The 23031-nt window shown below is 34.4% G+C and overlaps 1 protein-coding gene and 1 long non-coding RNA gene across 16 annotated transcripts in view; one reads left to right on the top strand and one right to left on the bottom strand.

The window, feature by feature from the left end:
* Window positions 1-23031, top strand: part of RFX3 (regulatory factor X3) — a 307605-nt gene that overhangs the window by 98098 nt on the left and 186476 nt on the right. The gene's annotated exons all lie outside the window — the stretch shown is intronic.
* Window positions 12003-23031, bottom strand: part of LOC309665036 — a 143505-nt gene continuing 132476 nt past the window's right edge. The window contains exon 2 of the long non-coding RNA XR_014266177.1: window positions 12003-22457. This is a non-coding gene — a long non-coding RNA (uncharacterized lncRNA). The remainder of the gene's footprint in view (window positions 22458-23031) is intronic.

Here is a 23031-nt window from a genome sequence, read left to right as displayed (position 1 = left end):
CCGATGGATATACACATCTATAATTACTTCTGCATCTATCCATTTTTATCTGTATTAAGCTAAATGTGAATTCATACTGATGTTGCTCTTTTCCATTACCACGTAATGTTTATCCATAATGTCTTTCTCCAGCAGTGAGAAACATGGTTCTCACCATCCATTTAGTACTTATTTGTTCAACCCCAGTATACATGTAAAGCAGTTTCAGAGTTGTTAACCTGTATCCTGCAATCCATTTTGAGTTAGTTTTTGTATATGGTGTGAGATGGATGAGGGTTCACTTTTTTAAAATGTGAATATCCAACTGTTCCAGCAATATTTGTTTAAAAGGCTCTCCTTTCTCCACTGAAAAGCCTTTGCATCTTTGTTGAAAACTGGTTGTCCATTTAGGTATGGGTCAGTTTTGGAACTGTATTCCATTTGTTGGTGTGTTTGTCTATTTTTACTCCAATAACTTATTGTCTTGATTATTGTAGATTCATAGTAAAGTTTGAAATCAGGTAATTTTGTTAGCCCTCTTTTCTTCTTTTTCAAAGTTGTTTGGCTATTCTATGTCATTCGCTTTTTTATATGAATTTTAGAATCGCTTTGTCAATTTCTACCAAAAAAAAGCCTATTGGGATTTGGATTTGAATTGCATAGAATCTTTAGAACAATTTGGGAAGAACTTAACAATATTGAGTCATATAACCCGTGACTAAATAATACCTCTCCATTTATTTATGTCTTTAACTTCTTTCAAAAGTGTTTTGTAGTTGTCAGTGTACAGGTCTTACACATCTTTTGTCAGATTTATTCCTAAGTGTTTCATATGTATTGATGCTATTGTAAATGGTATTGCTTTTTAATTGTAACTTCCAATGTTTGGTTATTAGTAAATAGACATATGATTGATTTTTTAAATATTTTCACTTAACTTATTCCAGCTCTGGCCTTTGGGAGCTCTTTTAGGTTGGGTCTTGTGTCCCTTGGACTTACTTCCATCTTCTTTGTGTGTCTTTTTTTCCTTTTCTCAGCACTTTCTTGTTTTTTGACACTACAAGATGCCTAAGGCTCATCTTATATTTTCCATGCCAAAGCCTTAGAACCAGCAATTTCTCAAAGGAGCCCTGGTGTCTTGAAACTGTTTAAAACTTAATAGTTCTTGTAGCTATTTTATAGATTCTGTCTGAGTTTCTATGTAGAAGATCATGTTGTTTGTGAATAAAGAAAGTTTTACATCTTCCTTTCTCAATACCTTTCATTTCTTTGTCTTGCCCAGTAGCACTGGCTAGAACCTCCAGCACAACATAGAACAGAAGTGATAGGAGCAACCATTTCTATCTTGTTCCTGATCATAGAGGAGAAGCAGTCAGTCTTTCACCATTAAGTACGACGTTAACTATAGGTTTGTCATAGATGCACTTTATCAGGCTAAATAAATGTTCTTTTGTTGTCTCCTCTGCAGAGGGTTTCCTCAGAAATGGATTTGGATTTTGTCAAATACGTTTTTGGTACCTATTTTTTATTTATTTATTTTAAAAATATCTTTATTGGAGTATAATTGCTTTAAATGTTGTGTTAGTTTCTGCTGTACAGCAAAGTGAATCAGCTATATGTATATATATATATCCCCATATCCCCTGCCTCTTGAGCCTCGCTATCCCACCCCTCTAGGTCGTCACAAAGCATTGAGCTGATCTCCCTGTGCTATGCAGCAGCTTCTCACTAGCCGTCCATTTTACATTTGGTAGTGTATATATGTCAGTGCTACTCTCTCAGTTTGTCCCAGCTTCCCCTTACCCGCCGTGTCCTCAAGTCCATTCTCTACATCTGCATCTTTATTCCTGCCCTGCCACTAGGTTCATCACTACCATTTCTTTCAGATTCCATATATATGCGTTAGCCTCCCGTATGTGTTTTTCTCTTTCTAAGTTACTTCACTCTGTATAACAGACCCTAGGTCCATCCACCTCTCTACAAATAACTCAATTTCGTTTCCTTTTATGGCTGAGTAATATTCCATTGTATATATGTGCCACATCTTCTCTATCAATTCATCTGTTGATGGACATTTAGGTTGCTTCCATGTCCTGGCTATTGTAAATAATGCTGCAGTGAACATTGTGGTACATGTATCTTTTTGAATTATGGTTTTCTCAGGGTATATACCCAGTAGTGGGATTGCTGGGTCATATGGTAGTTCTATTTTTAGTTTTTTAAAGAACCTCCATTCTGTTCTCCATAGTGACTGTATCAATGTACATTCCCACCAACATTGCATGAGGGTTTCCTTTTCTCCACACCCTCTCCAGCATTTATTGTTTGTAGATTTTTTATCATGGCCATTCTGACTGGTGTGAGGTGATACCTCATTGCAGTTTTGATTTGCATTTCTCTAATGATTAGTGACGTTGAGTATCTTTTCATATGTTTGTTGGCAATTTGTATGTCTACTTTGGAGGAATGTCTATTTAGGTCTTCTGCCCATTTTTGGATTCGGTTTATTTTTCTGATATTGCACTGCATGAGCTGCTTGTGTATTTTGGAGATTAATCCTTTGTCAGTTGCTTCGTTTGCAAATATTTTCTCCCATTCTGAGGGTTGTCTTTTCATCTTGTTTATGGTTTCCTTTGCTGTGCAAAAGTTTTAAGTTTCATTAGGTCCCATTTGTTTATTTTTGTTTTTATTTCCATTGCTCTAGGATAATCTCAATAGGTGCAGAAAAAGCTTTTGACAAAATTCAATACCCATTTATGATAAAAACTCTCCAGAAAGTGGACATAGAGGGAACCTACCTCAACATAGTAAAAGCCATATTGACAAACCCACAGCCAATGTCAATTCTCAATGGTGAAAAACTGAAAGCATTTCCTGTAAGATCAGGAACAAGACAAGGGTGCCCACTGTCACCACTGTTATTCAGCATAGTTTCGGAAGTTTTAGCCATGGCAATCAGAGAAGAAAAAGAAATAAAAAGAATCCAAATTGGAAAAGAGGAAGTAAAACTGTCACTGTTTGCAGATGACATGATACTACACATAGATAATCCTAAAGATGCCACCAGAAAACTACTAGAGCTAATCAGTGAATTTGGTAATGTAGCAGGATACAAAATTAATGCACAGAAATCTCTTGCATTCCTATACACTAACAACAAAAAATCAGAAAGAGAAATCAAGGAAACACTCGCATTTACCATTGCAAAAAAAAAAAAAAATACCTAGGAATAAACGTACCTAAGGAGGGAAAAGACCTGTATGCAGAAAACTATAAGACACTGATGAAAGAAATCAAAGACGATACAAACAGATGGAGAGATATACCATGTTCTTGGATTGGAAGAATCAACATTGTGAAAATGACTATACTACCCAAAGCAATCTACAGATTCAGTGCAATCCCTATCAAACTACCAAAGGCATTTTTCACAGAACTAGAACAAAAAATTTTACAATATGTATGGAAACACAAAAGACCCCAAATAGCCAAAGCAATCTTGAGAAAGAAAAACGGAGCTGGAGGAATCAGGCTCCCTGACTTCAGACTATACTACAAAGCTACAGTAATCAAGGCAGTATGGTACTGGTACAAAAACAGAAATATAGATCAATGGAACAGGATAGAAAGCCCAGAGATAAACCCACGCACATATGGTCACCTTATCTTTGATAAAGGAGGCAAGAATATACAATGGAGAAAAGACAGCCTCTTCAATAAGTGGTGCTGGGAAAACTGGACAGCTACATGTAAAAGAATGAAATCAGAACACTTCCTAACACCATACACAAAAATAAGCTCAAAATGGATTGAAGACCTAAATGTAAGGCCAGACACTATAAAACTCTCAGATGAAAACATAGGCAGAACACTCTGTGACGTAAATCACAGCAAGATCCTTTTTGGTACCTATTTAAATGATCCTAAGGTTTTCTTTTTTTAGTTTCTTGACATGGTGAATTACATTTAATTCACCATCCCTGAAACCCTGAACTACCTTTGTAACCAATGATTGACTCCACTTGGTCTTGATATATTATCTTTTATGGATATTGTTAGATTCAGCTTTTTAGAATTTTTATTTATGTTTATGGGGAATATTGGTCACTAGTTTCCTTTAAAAAATATCTATGTCTGGTTTTGGTATCAGAGTAATGCTGGTCTCAGAGTATAGATTGGAAAGTATTCTTTCCTCTGTAATTTTTGGGAAAATTGTTAGGATTATTCTTCAGTGAAGCCATCTGGGCCTGGAATTTTTCTTGTGGGAAGGTTTTTAACTATGAATTCAATTTCTGTAGTAGATAGAGGTTTACTCACATTATCTATTTCTTCTTGAGTGAGCTTTGGTAATTTGTGTCTTTCAAGGAATTGATTATTTTTTCTAAGTTGTCAAGGTTATTGGTATAAAGTTGTTATAATATTCTCATATGATCTGTAGATTAGTGATGTCACTTCTCTCATTCCTGATATCTTTAATTTCTGATCAGACATCTTTATCTAGACATCTATCAATTTATTGACCATTTTAAAGAATAAGCTTTCTATTTCATTTACTTTTCCTGTTTTACTGTTTTCTACCTCATTGAATTTTGCTATGACCTTTATTATTTACTGTCTTCTGCTTACTTTGGGTTTTATATGCCCTACTTTTTCCTGGTCTTAGGGTAGAAGCTGAAGTCATTGAGTTGAGACCTTTCCTTTTTTCTAATATAGGTGTTGTGTACTACAGATCTCCCTCTAAAAACTGCTTTAGCAGCATCCCATAAAGTTTAGTGTGGTGTGTTTTCATTTTTATTCAGTTGAAAATACTTTCTAACTCCACTTTTTGTTTCTTCTTTGACTCTTTGGTTATTTAGAAATGTCTTATTTAATTCTAAAATATTTGGGAGCTTTCCAGAGATCTTTCTGTTATTGTTTTCTAATTTAGTTCATTTGTGAGCAGAGAATATACTTTGTATGACTTCTTTTAAATTTGAGACTTGTTTTATGGCCAGAATAGTCTATATTTTGGTTTCTATCAGTTTTTGTTTCATGTATTTTAAAGCTCTTTATTAGGTACATAAGCATTTAGGATTATTATGTTCTCTTGATGAATTGACCACTTTATTATTATGAAATTATCCTCTGTATTCCTGGTAGTAGTTATTTTCTGAAGTCAACTTTTTCTGATATGGGTATAGCCACTCTAGGTTTCTTTTGACTAGTGTTAGTATGGTGTGTCTTTTTCTATCCTTTTGCTTTTACCCTGTTTGTGTCTATATTTAAGGTACATTTTTCAAAGACAACATATTGTTGGGTCTTGCTTTTTTAGGAGTGTGATAATATGTGTCTTTTAACTGGAGTGTTTAGATCATTTACATTTACTATGGTTGTTGATATGGTTCATTGTAAGTGTGTCATCTTACTGTTTGTTCTCTGTTTGTCCCATCTGTTCTTTGTTCCCTGTTTCTCTTTTTCTACCTTCTTTTGTTTATTTGTATACTGTTTCTCCGATGGTTTCTAGACCCTTTAAGCATCCTGGTTGTCATTGTGTGTTAGCTTCAATTTTTTAAAAGATAAATGTAGATTTATTATGTCAAGGTCTCAAAGCCTGAATGTTTAATGTTTTCTAAATGTTTTTGAGTAGGAATTTAAGGGTTTTTTTCTTAATCCTAAAAAAAAATTGCTTACTAATTTTACATTTGCCATAATACTTAGATGTTAACGTACATCAATGTTTTAGTTGGTGTTGAATGACCTTTTTTAGGATCAACTATTGGCTTCTGTGTTCTTCCCATTCCTAGATGCAAGACTTTTTATAAGGAGGTGACATACTTGGAGCCTGAGGGTGCTTACTCATGAGGACCAGATGAAGTGGATCTTAGAGAAGCCAGCTTGTATTCCTAGGTTTATTAGTGTTCATCTGTCTTGATTCAGGATCTTTTCTTCCATTTTATTTAGAAAGAGGAGAAAAAAAAGAGAGAGAAATTATTATTTATTTTCTATATCAGTCTACTCCTTCTTTCCCAAATAAAAGGACTGATGGAATGTACTTTTCAAAAAAAAATGAGAAACATATTCCTATTTAATTTCAAAGAAGCACATCCAATATGTCATCCAACATAGAGAGCACATTTCATGTCTTGTAATTTCAGTAGAGAAGAGGATGGCATGATGAAGAGAGAAAGGAGAGATGTGCTTAGGTTTGAGTAGTGATATGGTTATTTTATCAGGTTTGGAAGTAGGCAGATCAGCACCTGTCTGTCTTGGATCCTAGGAAGTGACAAAGTATGAGCTCTATATGTAGGTTCCCAAGAGGCCTGTGTTTGAAATAGGCCATTCACTCTGGCCTGGAACTGAGAAAAAAGAATTTCTCCAAATTCCTCCTTTCCTGAAGTTGCCTTATCCCTAGAGGTTTTCCTTGAAGTAGCTTTGTCACTAGAGGATTTTTGTTGAAGTAGCTCTAGTTTCTAGAAGATATATAAATCAGGGTATATTTGTTCATTTTGTGTTTTAAGTCTAGCTCTTAAAATTTCAAAGAAGCAGAATGTGGTACATCCCTATTAAATGCAGGTGCTTTCTGCCCTGTTTACTTCAGACAGTTGAGTGTCTATAGTGGTTAGAACTGATGATTTGTAGGCCAATGAATGGATGCCAAAAACTAAATGTCTCTCGAGTACAGTGGAGCCTATAGTCTAGTCTCCATGAATATTAGGGCAGTGTGCCAACTACAGCTGGCTTAATTCTGCAAGCAGGAGCCCTTTGCAGAAGGACTTGTGGTAATTAACCAATTCAAAGTGCAATATGTTCCTTTCATTAATTTGGCAGAAAACAACTAAATATCTACAGCATGAATGTTTTTGACATTTTCATTTGCTGCTTGGAAAATAATGGATACTTTGAATTGTGCTATAAAAGAAAACTGCTAGGATTTTGTCATTTTCATTTTAACTTCTAAATGTGGATTACTCAATTAGGAACTTTTTTTTTTTAATTAAGTAGGAATAGTTGGCTAAAGGGGTGACCAGAATTGACTCATATTTTGAGGTGATTGGCTTGTTGGAGGTTCCTAGGGAGTTTATTGGCTTGGACCCATTGCTTTTTACATCTCCTTTCTTATATGTCTGAGTAATAGAATTCCCGTTGGGTGTAATAATTTCCTATCCTTTCTCTCTTCTCAAGTTTATTTCTTTTTTTTTTTTTCCTCAGGTTTATTTCTACTTCAAATATGACTTAGAATTTCTCTCTGTTCTGTTTCTTTTGGATTAAAGAAATATTTGTTATCTCATTCAGCTTGAGATAACAATAATTGTTCTCAATCAATAATTGTTCATTTTTTACTTTAGAAAAATGTAGATAGGACCAGCCACCTGGAATGAAGTATTTTGAATAATTTTGGAACTGAGGGTCCAGAGATAGCATATTTTTCCCTGGAGGAATTATTGAAATTTTTACTTGTTTTAGGATATATATGTTAATCTTCTTAATATTAATCTGTTATCTTTTGAGAGCATTTATCTTTTTACTAAAAATAAAATCTGTTTAATAATGTTACTCATACCTTTGATTACTGGGGTCTGGTTATTGAAAACTTTATTTTAGTTATTTATTATTTTTATTTATTTGGTTTATTCCTCAACATTTTCTCCTTGTGCAATTTTGACACATATTGGATATTGGCATAACTCTTGAAATCCCAAAGAATAGCCTGGCCTCACAAGGAACTGGACCTCCTCATTGGTAAAGCCATTAGGAACCTAGCTACTAGTAATATTCTCCTCACCTTTTATGTTTGCTTTTATCTACATGTCTCATCGTTCTTCACAGTCTATAAGTTTACTTTCACATGACCAAATATATTGTCACTTTTACGTTTTATTACCACAGTGTTCAATATACAATGAAAATTATTAGACATGCAAAAAAACAAACAAATAAATAACCCAGGAAAATTTTATTCCCTAGTGAAGAAAAAAATAAATAAAACAGACCTTGAGATGGCCTAGATGTTGGATTTAGTTGACAAAGACTTAAGTATGCACACCCATATCAGGACTTAAAAAAAACAAAAAACAGTTACTATGGTTTTAATGAGTGAATAGATAGGATATCTTGGCAAAGAAATGAACACTATAAAAAGGAGCTAAATGGAAATTCTAGAACTGGAAAGAACAATAACTATAATTAAAATTTTATTGGTTGAGCTTAACAGCATATTGGAGATAGTAGAAAAATCAGTGAACTTGAAGCATATCAATAAAATTTATTCAATATGAAGAACCTAGAAAGAAAAGATTGAAGAAAGATGAACAGAGACTCAAGGACTTAAGGACAACACCTAATGATTTAGCATATGTGTAGCTGGAGTCACAAAAGAAGAGCATGAGAATGGGGCATAAAAATTATTTCAGAAATAATGGTTGAAAATTTTCTGTATTTAAGAAAACATCAATTTACACATCCAGGAAGCTAGGCACATTATAATTAAACTGCTGAAATATCCAGTGGTCAATATGGTGGTGATAAGGAGACTGTCAAGTGGCTTTAAGTATTCCACCATCATTTTGGAAGGAGCAGTTAACTTTATCCCACATGGGGAAGGATATGGTGCAGGAAGGTAAGGCTGTTTTATACATTTAAAAATATGGAATCATAAGGTCTTTCTACATGCCCAGATCCATTTTAAAATACAGGATTTTGCTTTTCATATTATAAAAATAATGCATGCTCATTAGAGGAAATATATGATAATATAGAAATAGAATATAATCTGCTTGTGATCAAATGGCTTTAGGCCCTTTTATTCTACCATGTTTCCTTTTCTTTCTTTTCTTTGTTTTTGCCAAGCAATAGGAAACCATTTTTAAAAATACAGAAGTTTCTTATTTAAGACATATTGCTTTTTAAAACAATCCTGAAGTCTGATCTCTAGCTAAAGTTTTAACCTTAAATTAAGTTCGGACTGATAGTCTTTCTGTGAGAAAAGCTCAGGTTGAATTCAGTCCTCTCTCCTCTCTTTCTCTCTCTCAATTTCTCTCTCTGCCCCACTGTCTCTCTCTCTCTTTTAGAGATTAACTGATTGTGGATGAGAAATTATTCACAGAATTGTAGACCATGAAAATCTCTCATAATTTCTGTATTAGGAAGCCTGAATACATTTTTTTTTCAATTAATAAGACAGTCAACTATGTGACTGAACTTGATATTTATCCTTTCTCCTCCCACATCTTGGGGAAGATATTGTCTGCCAAAAACTGTCTATAGACACCTATGAATATTTTTTTTTCTGAATCAAGTGATTATGTGGACAAAATGAAATTGATTTTTTACCTGAATGTCACCAAAGACAGCTTCCTGTTTCTTGTTTATTTAGATATTTTTTATCAGAGGAACATAGATTGGAATCTGCAATGGTTCTCAAAATTCCAAAGTGGTAAGTGAGACCATTTAAGTCTTTTCTTACCAGTATTTATTATTTTTTTCTGTATAGTTCTTAACAAATATTTTAAACAATGAGTCACATTAATACTGGGTCCTTTGCTTTTAACAGCAGCTTTCTTTTTAGCAATTTTACCATCTGGTAGCTTTGTACTCTTGTTATTAAAAGTTCTATATCTGTATCCTCAGGGCTTTGATTTATTTGGGACCTGGAACAGGGTTCGAAAGGAATAGTGAGAAACTTTGTGGAGCAGAGGCTACCTTCATGTTGTCCACATTTCCCTCATCCATTTGGAGCTGAATTCCAGAAGTTGATGGCTCTTTGACCCAACTTCTAGTTGATTGTGGCAGATTGAGAATAGAGATGGCACCATCTTGTTTTCACCCCACCAATTCAAGAAATGTAGCCCAGACTCTTTAAGTCTGAGGCTCATGTGGAGGAGGAAGTTAAAATGAATCTAAAAACATTTACAAGTTTTAAAATATGTGCTTATACAAAATATCCACATAGGACAAATAAAAGATGCTCAACAAATGGGGACTTAGATTATGTTTGTATTTAACACCAGAATTACTTTAGTAATGAATTTGGCTGTAAATTACAAAACCAGTTTTAAAGTCTTATAGATACCTTGTGCATTCTAGTCTTTTCCTTTGGATGAAGTTCCTGCCTTCTCAGTTTTTGTTGCAAGTAATAAAAACGATATTTTTTTTAAAAAAATGACTCAATGAATATTGGCCACAAATGAAATACATTAGCTAATGTAACTCAAAAATCCAAAGATAGGGCTACTTTGGGAATGATCTGGTGGCTCCATGACTTCCTTTCTTTATTCTGGCTTCCTGGTTTTGGCTTCATTGTGATATTGCTGTCTTGGTTCTGATTTGGCTCCTAAGGCTTATTGCTCCCATATTTACCTCCCCTCGAAAAAAGAGTATTTGTCTCAGTATTTCCAACAAAAGTCCTGATATTTATTCTGATTCAGCCTGTGTAGGTCATATTTCACCTCAGAACTAATCACGGTGGCCATAATAGTTGAAAGTTGTAATTGTTGAATCGTGCTGGACTGTGTGTTCCATCCCTGAAGTAAAGGGTTGAGTTAACTTCTTTGGAACCCTTGGATCCCCAAATTAAAGTTCTGTCTTCTGGGAAAAGAAAAGAGGAGAGTAAATGTGAAGGGAGGTGATTAATGTTCACCACATATGCCATCATACTTTACATCTGCCTCACATTTAAGAAGCATTTTAAACTAACCTTTCTCTTATTTCTAACATTAGGGAGCTTTTTTTCCCCCTGAAAAGCAGGAAAAACACAATTTTCCTGGTCAATTATTTCCCATTTATAGGACAGCTTGTTATCTTTCTCTGTGTCAACAGTTTTTGGATCATCAGGTAATTCTTGAAATTTCATCAGAAAGTGAGTCATTCTAAAGTGTATTTTATTTTCCCATACTGTGGAATTTTACCATTAGGTGGCTTATACCAACCAGGAACTCTGCATTGAGTATGTTAGTGATGAACAGCAATATATTTTAAAAAGCAAAGCACAATTTAAAAAAATTATTAAATACCAAAATATGAAAGGCATGGTACTAGTAGCAAGTGTAAAGTTCAGTAATTTGAAATCATAAAATTCAGTTCAAGTTTTATAAAAGGGGTAAAATATATTCTTAAAAAAAGACTCTTAGAGGGCATCTAATCTGTCACACTAATTCCCTCTCCAGTAAGCCTGACAGGAAGAGTTTAGCAATGAGAATTCAATAACTACTTTCTTAGAAGGTTCACATTCCATTGTATCTGGAATATAGTGAATATTCAACAAATGTGGTTTGATTTTTAATTTGAGCTCCAATTAAAGTAATTATTGTCTTCTGTATATTGAGGGCAAAATCCCTGTGTTTATAACTTTCACCCAGTAGGTGTCTGTTTTTTCCCCTTAGAGAGTACTGCTTTATACATATGAGGGCAACTATAGGTCCCTATTTCATCTTGTCACCAGACAAAACATTCAGTCATTTCTCATATATGATAACATTGCCAACACACTCACCATTCAACTTACCTTCCTCTTAAATTTCTTTCATTTTTAGTTTGCTTTAAGATGTTCACAAAAGTAGACACCATACCCTTGATATGATCTGAACAGTACAGTTCATATAGTGGGGATATTTATTTCCTTGTTCTAAATATGTTACTTCCAAAATGTTGTTTTTAAATCGCCTTAGTTGAAGTACATGTATTATAAAATGCACAATATATACATTAAAATATACTCTTCAAAAGTGCTCAATTGAGTTTTAAAAATTTTATATCCATGTAACCACCACCACCACAATTGATATAGAACATTTCTGTACCCCTCAAAACTTCCTGTGCCCACATCTGACTCCCAGCCCCAGGCAATCACTGATCTGCTTTCTAGAATTCCACATAAGAAATGGAATCATACAACGTGCACTCGTTTGTGTCTGGCTTATTTTGCTCAGCATAAAGTTGCAATTCATCCATATTGTCGTATGAATAGTTCTTTTATTGCTGATTAATATTCCATTTAATGACAATACCACAACAGATCCATTCACCTATTGATGGGCATTTGATTGTTCTCAGTTTTTGACTATAATGAACAAAGTTGCTATGAACATTTGTGTACAAGTCTTTGTTCAGACAAATGTTTTCATTTTTCTTGGATAAATACCTGTGAGTGGAATTGCTGGGTCATATGGTTAGTGTATGTTTAACTTTAGAAGAAACTTCCAAAGTACTTTGTGAAGTGATTGTACGTGCCATTTCACATTCCCAATGTCAGTGTAATAATAGCTCCAGTTCATACACATCCACTCATTGTTTTAAAGGTGAGTAGAATTCTTAGCATATGTTTGGATAGTTTTAAATTGATGTTAGGAAAGCAGTCTGTAGTCATCCAGAGTCTCCGTTTAGTCTGACTAGTCTGTAGTATAGTCCTAAAATTAGGAAGTAACTTGTTTTCATCTTTTCTCCTCTCAAGATTGCCAGTTTTCTTTCAGATCTTCAGCTTTCTGACAAGAAGTACTATTTTTGTAGAGCTTCTTTTTCTGTATGTTTGATTTTTAAATATAGCTCCATTGTGACAGTCCAGTCAGGCATTATACTGAAATCATATTTCTGAAATACATTTCTCCTTTTGAAGTTATTCATGTTTATAAAACCCCCTGCTTCTCAATGTGTCTTACATGTAGCAGATCTTTACACATAGCAGGTGCTCAGTCAATGTCTCCTTGTTTCTTGAATACCATGTTTTCACTCCATAATATGTATTATTTGCCTCCTAAGCAAGTAGCTAAATTGGGCAGAACTGTAAATAAATCTGACTTTTTATGAAACCTTCTTAACTAGAATAATGAGCGATTCAAATTGTTGAATTTGATCTGTAAATCAATTAGAAGATCTTTTATTCCCCGTAGCATCAAAGGGTAGAGAAGAGGTGCTTCTGATAAAACAGTGGTCAGTGGGCTTCTCCTTTGCTGTCTAACAATTCAAAATTCATTTATATTGTAAACTCTAAATCCTATAAGCTGGGACAGATCCACTCCATGCCAGGGCAGAAGAATCATAGTGTTTTTGCCTTTGACTTTAGGTCATTCCTTTTTAAAAATACAGATACACACACATGCACCACCATCACCATTAACAACACAGAAAACCCAAATTTGCTACAGGATCAGTTTGGTAATGTAGGGAAAAGTTTATAAGGCTGAAACAAGACCAGCTTTCCTCTCACATGAGAGGTACATATGTCGAGATGGTTTAGCTAAAGATCTTTCACCTGGAGTAAATCCCATGAATTGACTTTTGTTTTCCAGCTTCCCGTTTTACTGGTCCTTTCTATAGCCACTTCTGCCCTTTCTTAGGCACCTTTTCTATTCTAAAGAACAAATCAGGTCTCTTTTTCCAAATGCCTCATCCCCTCCCATTTTTTTTTTTTCTTTCCTGAAAATTCACTTATAACAAAACATAGTATTTTTGGCTTTTGGAGTGAATAGTTCCCATCGACAGGACTGTAGACCCTGTTAATGGACTCAAGTTACCTGTTGGAGTTAACATTGTGATAGGCTTTCATGTACATTGTGTTGGGGAGAGAAGAGCAGAGAGGCAGAGAAAGAGAAACTGTGTAGAAGGAAATGTGTAAAGGAGACAGCATCATTCTACCAGGGTTACTTTCTGTATTTCATTTATGTCATATCGCATCCCTACAACTACCATAAACAAGTCCCATGCCTTGATTTCCTCCCCCGTGAAATAGGGATGATATCCTTTTTTCCTATGTCATTGGGTTAGTGGGATGCTCAGATGATTTCATATAGGTGAAGGACTTGGAATGCTAAGAGTTTTAATCACCTGCTATTCTGTACAATAATAAGTACTGGATAGTATTTGTTTAAAAATGCACACTCCTCCTGTCATATGCTTTCATAAAATAGACTAGAAAAATGTTAACAGTGGTTATCTCTGTGGAGTTGGATGTCTGTAGATTTAAATATTCATTTTATTTTAAGTTTGAGATGAAAGGCAGATATTCAGCTCTTTAGCAACTCCATTTAATCACTAGAGGTTTCTTTTCCATTGTTTTTGCTAGCATCTTCCACTTACTTCGTTTTGACATGCTCCTCAAGACCTTGTAAGCTTTGAGTTCAGAAAGATTGTAAACACTTAATATGATGATCTAGGTAGTTCTTTAGAGGTTCATTAGTATATTATTTTGCTGCTTATTGTGACCTAGTTTATTATTCTCGGTGGTTTTTTTCTAGGTCGGTCACTGAGTGAGGCCAGCCTGCAGGGAACAGGAGATACCATATTGGTCCAGGAGATACTATATTCATTATTTATTGCCTACCTGCTTTTTATGGCATATTGCAGAAATATTTACGTCTGAGATTTCCACAAATTTCATTATTCCTTAGGTCAGTTTCTGTTATAGCCAGAGAACTTAATAGAAGAGAATCCATAGTTAGTGGTTTCAGGTTTGACCTAGGGATATCTTTGGTTGTGCAGATCAGGATCTAAGGGATTTAAATGGACAAAATGGTTTCTGTCCACTGGGTCATCTGAATGAAAGAACCAGGAATGAAGGGAGGTAAGGAACAAAGGAAGGAATGGGACTGATGATTAAAGGTAGGTAGGGAAAAATAGTGGTTTATAAGAATAATTGCTCACTTTGTCCAGTATGGAACCTGCTTCCTTCAATTTGCCCCTCTTCCTTTATCTATGTGGGATACAGCAGTGTATAAGCTGGAAGACTGAAATCTGCAGTTAGTTTTTAGAAAAAATAGAAGTTAAGTTCCTGCTCACTTACTAGTTAAAGTGACCTTAGGGAAGTCTCAATTGAACTTCTTCAATTTCTTCACCTGCAAAATATAGTTATTAATAAAAATATCTATACTATATCTTCATATGACTATTGTGAGGATCAAATAAAATAATGTATATTAAAAATACTTTGTAAGTAGTAAAGCTTAGGTAAGTATTTGATGATGATAATAATTGATGACCTCGAACAGCCTTCAAAGCCATCTTAGACTTCTTTCTTTGCTCTGGGCTTCTGTCTTCAGGTTTCTGTTATTTTCTTGGTAGGCATTACGCTTAGCGAACCATAGAATGTTCCATTAATACTCGTGCATGAGCGTTTTCCTGACCTCGATCCTCCTCCCAGTGATGAAAGCTACTGGTTGATAATAGTTACAAAAAGCTTGAGGAAGGCAGCCCACATGCAGAGAGTTTTAATCTACATCTGGGTGGCTGAAGGGTGGATGGAGGCTGAGAGGCAGCTCAGAGGACCAGCAGCACTGTAGGCATCCACACGCTCTCTGCGTCCTCCAGCTAGTCTCACGCACTGCTTTCCGGTGCCGTCGTGACGAGCTTCCTCAATTTCGAGTGTGAAGAAAAAGTGCCTGTGTGGTATGAGGAGAGGAGAAAGGTGGTTTACAAAGGCTAAGGTTATGGGTGAAATTTTAGTTCTGTTATTAAAGGTATACAAAGTCTTCTCACCTACTTCTCAAAACGGTAGAATAGAATAAGTCAGACTTTTTTTGATATCTTATTACCATATTGATTCAGGCACATGCTCATTCAGCCCAGCTGAGGAGGCTTTGGTGTCATCGTCAGAAAGACGAAGCACCCATTATATTAATTAATTAATTTATTTATTTTATTTATTTATGGCTGTGTTGGGTCTTCGTTTCTGTGCGAGGGCTTTCTCTAGTTGTGGCAAGCGGGGCCACTCTTCATCGCGGTGCGCGGGCCTCTCACTATCGCGGCCTCTCTTGTTGCGGAGCACAGGCTCCAGACGCGCAGGCTCAGTAGTTGTGGCTCACGGGCCCAGTTGCTCCGCGGCATGTGGGATCTTCCCAGACCAGGGCTCGAACCCATGTCCCCTGCATTGGCAGGCAGACTCTCAACCACTGCGCCACCAGGGAAGCCCGAAGCACCCATTATAAATAGTAGTTGTTATGAAAACATGAAAATTTGGAGCTACTTAATAAAAATACACCTGTTTTACCTGATTCTGTAGAACACATAAGAGACACATGAAATTAATTTAAAAAAAAACTTGTCCTTTTGATATTTGGAAGAAATTATAAAGTATAATTATATCAATTTGGTATTCTTTACAATTTGATAGTACAGCATCTATTTTTGTGCTTTTAGTAATATATGCAGCGTTGAAAGCATTGAAGTTGCATAAAATAAAAAATGTGAAATGTGTTCCACATTTATTTTGTTTTCACCAAATGGAATTTGTTCAAATAATACACTGCTGAATGCTGCCTTTTATCCATTTTAAAACAAATTTAGAAATGAATGTTTTGTCATTTTAAAATTATAATATTTAAATCCATAAATGCTAGTTGAATGGAGCACATTAGAAGGAATAGATGAAGGCAACAGGATAGCCCTTATGTGTAACTTTAGTATCATCTCATATGTTGATAGTATTACATTTGTTGGTTGGTCCAAAAACACTCCATGTAATAATTTTTCATTGGATCATTGTCTCTTGCCTTGAAAAGAAATTGCCCCAGCTTTGTTTTGACATTGGCTTTCAATTAACTTCTGAGCTTTTTTTTTTAACACTTATGAATTAGAAGCAACCCATTTTTCTGTGCTGATATCCTATTTCAATTGATGTCACCTAATTAAAAATAAAGTCATTGTCTTGACTAATAAGCCTCAAGTAATTCTAAGTCAGTGCTATATAATAATAGTTGTCATTTATTGAGCTCTTACTATGCATCAGGCACTATTTGAAGCCCACAAAAGGTGTTAACTTATTGAATCCTTATTATCACTTTGGGAGGTAGGAACTTATTCTCATTTTACGGTTTATTCCTGTTTTACAGTTGAAAAAACTGAGGCATGGGTGGTTAAATAACTGGCTTGATATCATGGTTACTAGTTGTGGTAAAGCCAGAGCATGAATTCAGGCAATGTGGACTGAGAATTCAGTACCCTTAATTATTATACTGTGTGTGCAAATATAGAAAATTTACATATAAAGCACAAAATACATTAATCAGACATAGGCACAGAAATGTGCACATCTGTTTTATGAAACCTTTATCTGCTTTTATTAGATGAAAATAGGCATTTAAAGTATTCAGACATTTGTGTAATGTAGCTACTAGCAGAGACTGCCCATTTTAAAGTATTCACTATTATAAACCCTATTAAGCAAATTGTATGCTCTTCCTGGAACCATTTCCTCTATAAATTTTGTGAGTTTACACATTTTAGAAAGATTTCTAAAATCCTTCCAGTTTCAATATTTTATGAATTCATGATCCTCGTTCTTTTATTCTTAATTCCTGGTTTTGCTTACTTGAAAATCTGACAACTGATTGATTTAACTCTTTTTTCCTTCACTCATATTTATTGAGGGCGTTAAGTCATCTCATAAATGTTGTATTTTCATTTTCATTCAGTTCAAAATACTTCTAATTTGCCTTTTTATTTCTTCTTGGACCCATGGGCTATTTAGAAATATATTACTTAGTTTCAAAGTATTTGGTATTTTTTCCTAATATTTTTGTTATTGATTCTAATTCTGTTGTGATCAGGCAACTTTCTAAGATTTGAATCCTTTGAAATGTACAGAGACTTGTTTTGTGATCAGAATATAGTCTGTCTTGTTAATTGTTCTGTATATACTTGAGAAGGATGTGTATTCTGCTATTGGGTGGAGTATTCTATAAATGTCAGTTAGGTCAAGTTGCTTGATGGTGTTGTTCAAGTTTTCTATATCCTTACTGATTTTCTGTCTACTTGTTATATCAAGAATTGAAAGATGGGTTTTAAAATTTCCATCTGATAGTGCATTTTACTATTTTTTGTTTTTCAGTTCAGTCAGGTTTTGCTTTATGTGTTTTGATGTTCTGATAATAGGTACATAAACATTTAGCATTGTATCGATAAGTTCTCTTGATGAATTGATTCCTTTATCATTATGAAATATCCCTGTTTATTCCTGGTAATATTTCCTGCTTTGAAATCTACTTTGTCAGGTGTTGATATAGCATTGTATATCTTTTTCAGTCCTTACTTTTAACCTATCTGTGACATTATATTTTAAATGGATTTCTTATAAAGAACATTTAGCTTGGTCTTTGTTTATTAAATGATTTGACAGTCTCTACCTTTCCATTGGTGTGTTTAAAGTACATTTTATGTGATTATTGATAGGTTAGGTTTGAATCTACTATGTTGCTATTGGTTTTCTATTTGTCCCAGCTAATCTTTGGTTTCTTTTTCTTCTTTTCTTGCTTTGTTTTGGATTACTTGAGTAATTTTATGATTCCATCTTATCTTCTTTATTGGCTATTGCCATACCTCTTTGTTTTATACTTTCAGTGGTTACTGTATGGTTTACAGTATGCTTCTTTAACTTGTCATACTATACCATCATGTAATATTATACCATCTCCTGTACAGTATAAGAAAAGCCAGTGGTTCTCAGCAGCAGCTGGGGCAATGGGTTGGAGGACCATACTGGAATCATGTTTCATGTATATGTGAGAACTTTGAAAAGTGCCTCACTTCAGATGCCCTCCTACTGGCTTGTTACTCCTCCCATAAGAACATTAATAACACCCTTCCTTTTTGTGGATGAACAAACTGAGGCTCAGTTTAAACTGACTGCAGTAAATGGCAAAAATAGGCCCAACATAGCATAATGTAAGGAATAGTGGTCTTGAAGTCAGCTAGACCTAGATTCAAATTCTATCACTATTGCTTGCTAGATATATGACCCTGGATGAGTTATTTAACCACTCTAAGTTTTATGCCCTAAAATATAGATAATAATCACCTCATGATGGTGTTGTCCTATGTGCTTATATAATATTTGTTTTCTATCTTGATTGTCAAAATTAAATGGAATAGCATTTATAAAGTACCTGGTTAATTAAATTGCTTGGCACACTGTAGGACTTCAAATATACTTGCCATATAAGGATCATGGAAGTTATTGCCTGACTCCAAAGTAAGTGCTTTTAGTTTACTTTCACAGTCAATTATCTCTTCAAACTTTATTCTGTCCTTTAGACCTGGAAACATTTGTTATGTGTGTCAGGGAAGATAAAGTTAATGTAGATGAGGTTACCATGAATGGGTATGATAATTAAACCGAATAGGTAGGTTCAGAGTTCAGGGGAGATCTAAGTTGTGAATAAGGCTTCAGGAAGGCTAGAGGCTAGGGCAATCAGAGACATTAGCCTCTAAATTCTAGCAATGGACCGAGAGAGGTGTGGTATAAGAGAGAATATCATCTTGCATCTCATTGTACGGCATTTGCAAAGAGGCAGTTCCTATTAGAATTTAGGTCGATGAGAAGAAGAAGAAGGACAGTCGATTTGAAAGTCATCATAATATACAAGTGAACATTAAGGCTGCAATATTATTCAAAGGACAGTGTGTGCATAGTGGAACACAGAAGGACAAGAACGTATCTTCAGGGAATAGTCTTTGTTAGAGAATAAAAGAGGAGGCAGCCAGGAAAGTTAAGGCTTCCCTAATCTTGCCATTTTTCCGGTATCTAAAGGCAGTGACCTACATTCTACAAGTGAATTTTGAATTTATGGTGCACGTAGTTGTGAGCATGATTTATTAGTTTATTATTGTACCTATTAAAATGATATCTAATATGTGCTTTTTTGGTAAAACCCCAAATATTTCTGGGGAACTTTCAAACTGGCGTGTGTAATGAACACTAAAGAAGGCCATGATGTTTTTAAATTTTTCACTGACTTTGCAGGACCATGATTTTATTCTTAAGAGTGCCATTCTCATAACAGTGAAAATTTCAAATGTGAAACCTAAATTTTGTTTCTATTAATTTGGAAATATAAAAAACAAGCAAAAAATTTCAAGCAGACTGGAGTATGGCAAGAACATAGATTTTATAGTCAGATGGAGTTCCATTTGAGTCCTGGTGTCTTTTACTGGTGGTAAAACTTTGAAAAAGTATTTCTGGACCTCAGTGTCCATTTTTATAAAGTAGAGAACAACATACATTTTTACAAGGTTGTAATGAGAATTAAAGTATTAAATTTAGTGGTAGGCGCTCAATAATAAATGGTGGCTTTTTTAAAAAAAATTGAATATAACTGAGAAGCTGAGGTTGGAAGAGAGCAACTCTGATTTATTGGTAGAATCTTTTGGGTACCAAACACCAGCCTTAACTTTCTTCATGTTATCTACTTGGAGGGTATAATTGTTTTCTGTTTCCTGATTTATTACTTAGTATTCATCCTCCCACACTGAGATACCATGCAACAAAGCTTAAAAGGTTTTTCGCTTGCAGCCTTACTCACAGTTGCCAGGAGAACTGCTGTATTACAGAACTTAGCTTATATTTGTTCCAACTATCTTGACTCTAAAGGTGTTAAAAAGCAGTGAGCTAGTAGGTTAAATTCCACATTCAGGAAGCACTGGTTTCTTGTCCTCAAAGCAAGAAGAAAAGGAAACAGGGATGAATTCTTCAAAAATTAGTGTCCAGTCTCTGCAGTAGATAATAAATTATCAGTAGATAATTTTTTTCTATTGAGGTGGGTTTTTTTCCCCCTCAAGTTAAACCTATACATAAAAAAAGCATAATCTAAATGCTGAAGGTGAGCCATTTAAAAATAAAATAAAAGGAAAAGAGTTCACTTCTGAGCAAATCAAACAAATTACAAACTATAATAAAATATCCCTAAAATATTAATTTAACTCATGTATAAAAATAACTTGGTTATATAGTCTTGGGAAGGAACATAAATCACTTAAATTATGAATTGTTAATTATTGTTGAGTGTTATTCATAATATTTAACAAAATAATTTTGGGGTAAATTGAGTGTACTTAAAAAGTTCTACTTGCTGTGTGTTATGTTATGCTTTAACAAATATTTTAATAATGTTCTAAGAATAGGTAGATGTTGGACAAGTTCTCTTTACGAGAACAGGTTGTAACTGAAAAAAAATTAGATGTTGCTATAAAGTGACAAAGTTTGTAGAAACTTATGTATTATATGTATTTCCCAAGGAAAGAGCTTTTTGGATTTTTTTGTTTTTTCTTGTTAAACTGAGGTAAATTTTCATGTATATAAAGCCTGTGCTTTAAGAACCAACTTATGATGTGCCATTTTTAGATTCATCAATGTACAACACATTGGAATCTTATTTTTTCATTGCTCTGTTATCTTTGTTGATTTTTATTCAACTCATATTAAACAATAAATAGATTTTTAGCATTGGTGGTAGCTTTATTAATATTCAATTTGGAAGAAAAGTGAATTTAACACTAGAATTGCCAGCAACGATAAGTTAAAAAGTAAGAAATTTGTAATTTTTTCGTGGAAGTTCAAAGATAGTCATACATTTCCCTGTCTTTGTAAAAATAACTTTGTAATGGGGTTGGCATGGGTAAAAAATGGACAGCCTCCTGTGTTTTGGAACCAGGTGATAGCTTTTGTTGCAGTCGTGTTGCATCTCTGGAAGCCACCTCAGGGACTTGGGTTTCACTAACTTACATGGGTTTGGAGCAACAGCTGTTGAACTTCAGAAATGTCAGCTTCACCCTTTGCACCTTTCTTTTATGACTTTTTACTCAATATATTTACCCTAAGAAAATGGTATTTTTGTTTAGAGTTTTCTCAGGAAGAAAAAAAGCAAAATGAATTAATAAATATTTCCTTATTCAGTTGTTGGAAGCCTTTGCTTCTACTGCTAATTACTATTTATATACTTAAAAACAAAAATAAAGTGGAGTTACCTTGAAGTCACCTTAAGAGCTAAATTCTGTAATTCTAAAGAGCTAAATTCATAATATCCCTGCTCAAGTGGTATGGTAGAGCTTCATTGTGGAGATTCAAACAGATAGACCATGGCCTAGACTATGACTCAAGGTCTTACCTTGAAGGGCCTGTCTGACCTTAGCGTCTCTGAGCCTACATTGCTCTAAACATAACCACTTAAAGTGGTACAATGTGACTAGTGTTGACTGTTAGTGGTCTTATTATAAAGTGGTTCTACTGTAGTCTGGAAAGTACAAGCCAGGAGTATTCAGCACTGGTGATCTAATTTCACTGTAAGCTTTGTTTTGAGATACCAAATACTTTGGACATGTGGCTTATCTGTAAGTACTGAAAAATAGTTTAACTGTTATTTTTGATGTCTATAATGATTGAAATGATGTGACTGTAAGATCAAGCCTCTGGAAAATGTCAAAATAGTTGTTATGATGTACAAGGACAATTTCAAAAAAAAAATGATTGACATAATTAAGCTACATTGCTGACTCAGCTTTAGAGCAATTGGGAGGCGTTATTGTGTGGCTACTATTTAACTATGGGCCTAACTAGGTCCTTATACTTGGGAAAGTAGAGCAGGATGGGTAAAAGGGAAAGAGGTAAGGGAGAAAATACAAGGAGAAAGGGACATGGGGAGAGAGAGGGAAAGGAAAAGAAAGGGTGAGGAAGAATGATTGTTTCATTAGCCTACATTAAAAAAATTCTACTGTTGTCTTAATGAAAAAAAATATATCATTCACTGTTGAGTAAACCTTGTAAGGAAAGAGAATGGAGTTTTCATTGTAAATAACCTTTCAGTTGCACTGAGAAAAAAACCATCCTTGTAAATCTGGTTTGTTTGAAAAATGACTCCACAGAACCATGAGAAGTAATCAGCCCATATTCGTATATGGTTTTGAATATAATATGTACATATTAGCTTACTATTTTGGTACAACAAGAAAATCATTTATATTACCTTCATAAGAAAGGTGACATAAAAAATGCAATTTTTGAGCAGGTTATATTGGGAGGTGTTTGCTTTCACCCAGCTTTAACGTCCTTCGATATTGCAGAAGTACTACTGTGTAAGTTAGTTGTGGACAATTTATGAGGTCATAAAAACCCAACAGTATGTATCAAAATGTACTTTACTCAGTATGTGAGTAAAGAAGTCAAGTAATATGGTTGGTTTTGGAGTTACATTTGTACAAAACAATTTTTAAATTTTTTTAAAAGAAAACATGAACATAATATGTAAAGACGTAATTGAAAACATTTTAACATGAATAAATAGTACAAGTTGTGGAAAGCTTGTAAACCTGCCATCTAAA

The sequence above is a fragment of the Balaenoptera physalus genome, assembly GCF_965194825.1.
Source record: "Balaenoptera physalus genome assembly, chromosome: 7".
NCBI classification, from domain to species: Eukaryota; Metazoa; Chordata; class Mammalia; order Artiodactyla; family Balaenopteridae; genus Balaenoptera; species Balaenoptera physalus.
The sequence above is the reverse complement of the archived record's forward strand: the minus strand, read 5'-3'. Positions and strand labels throughout refer to the sequence as shown.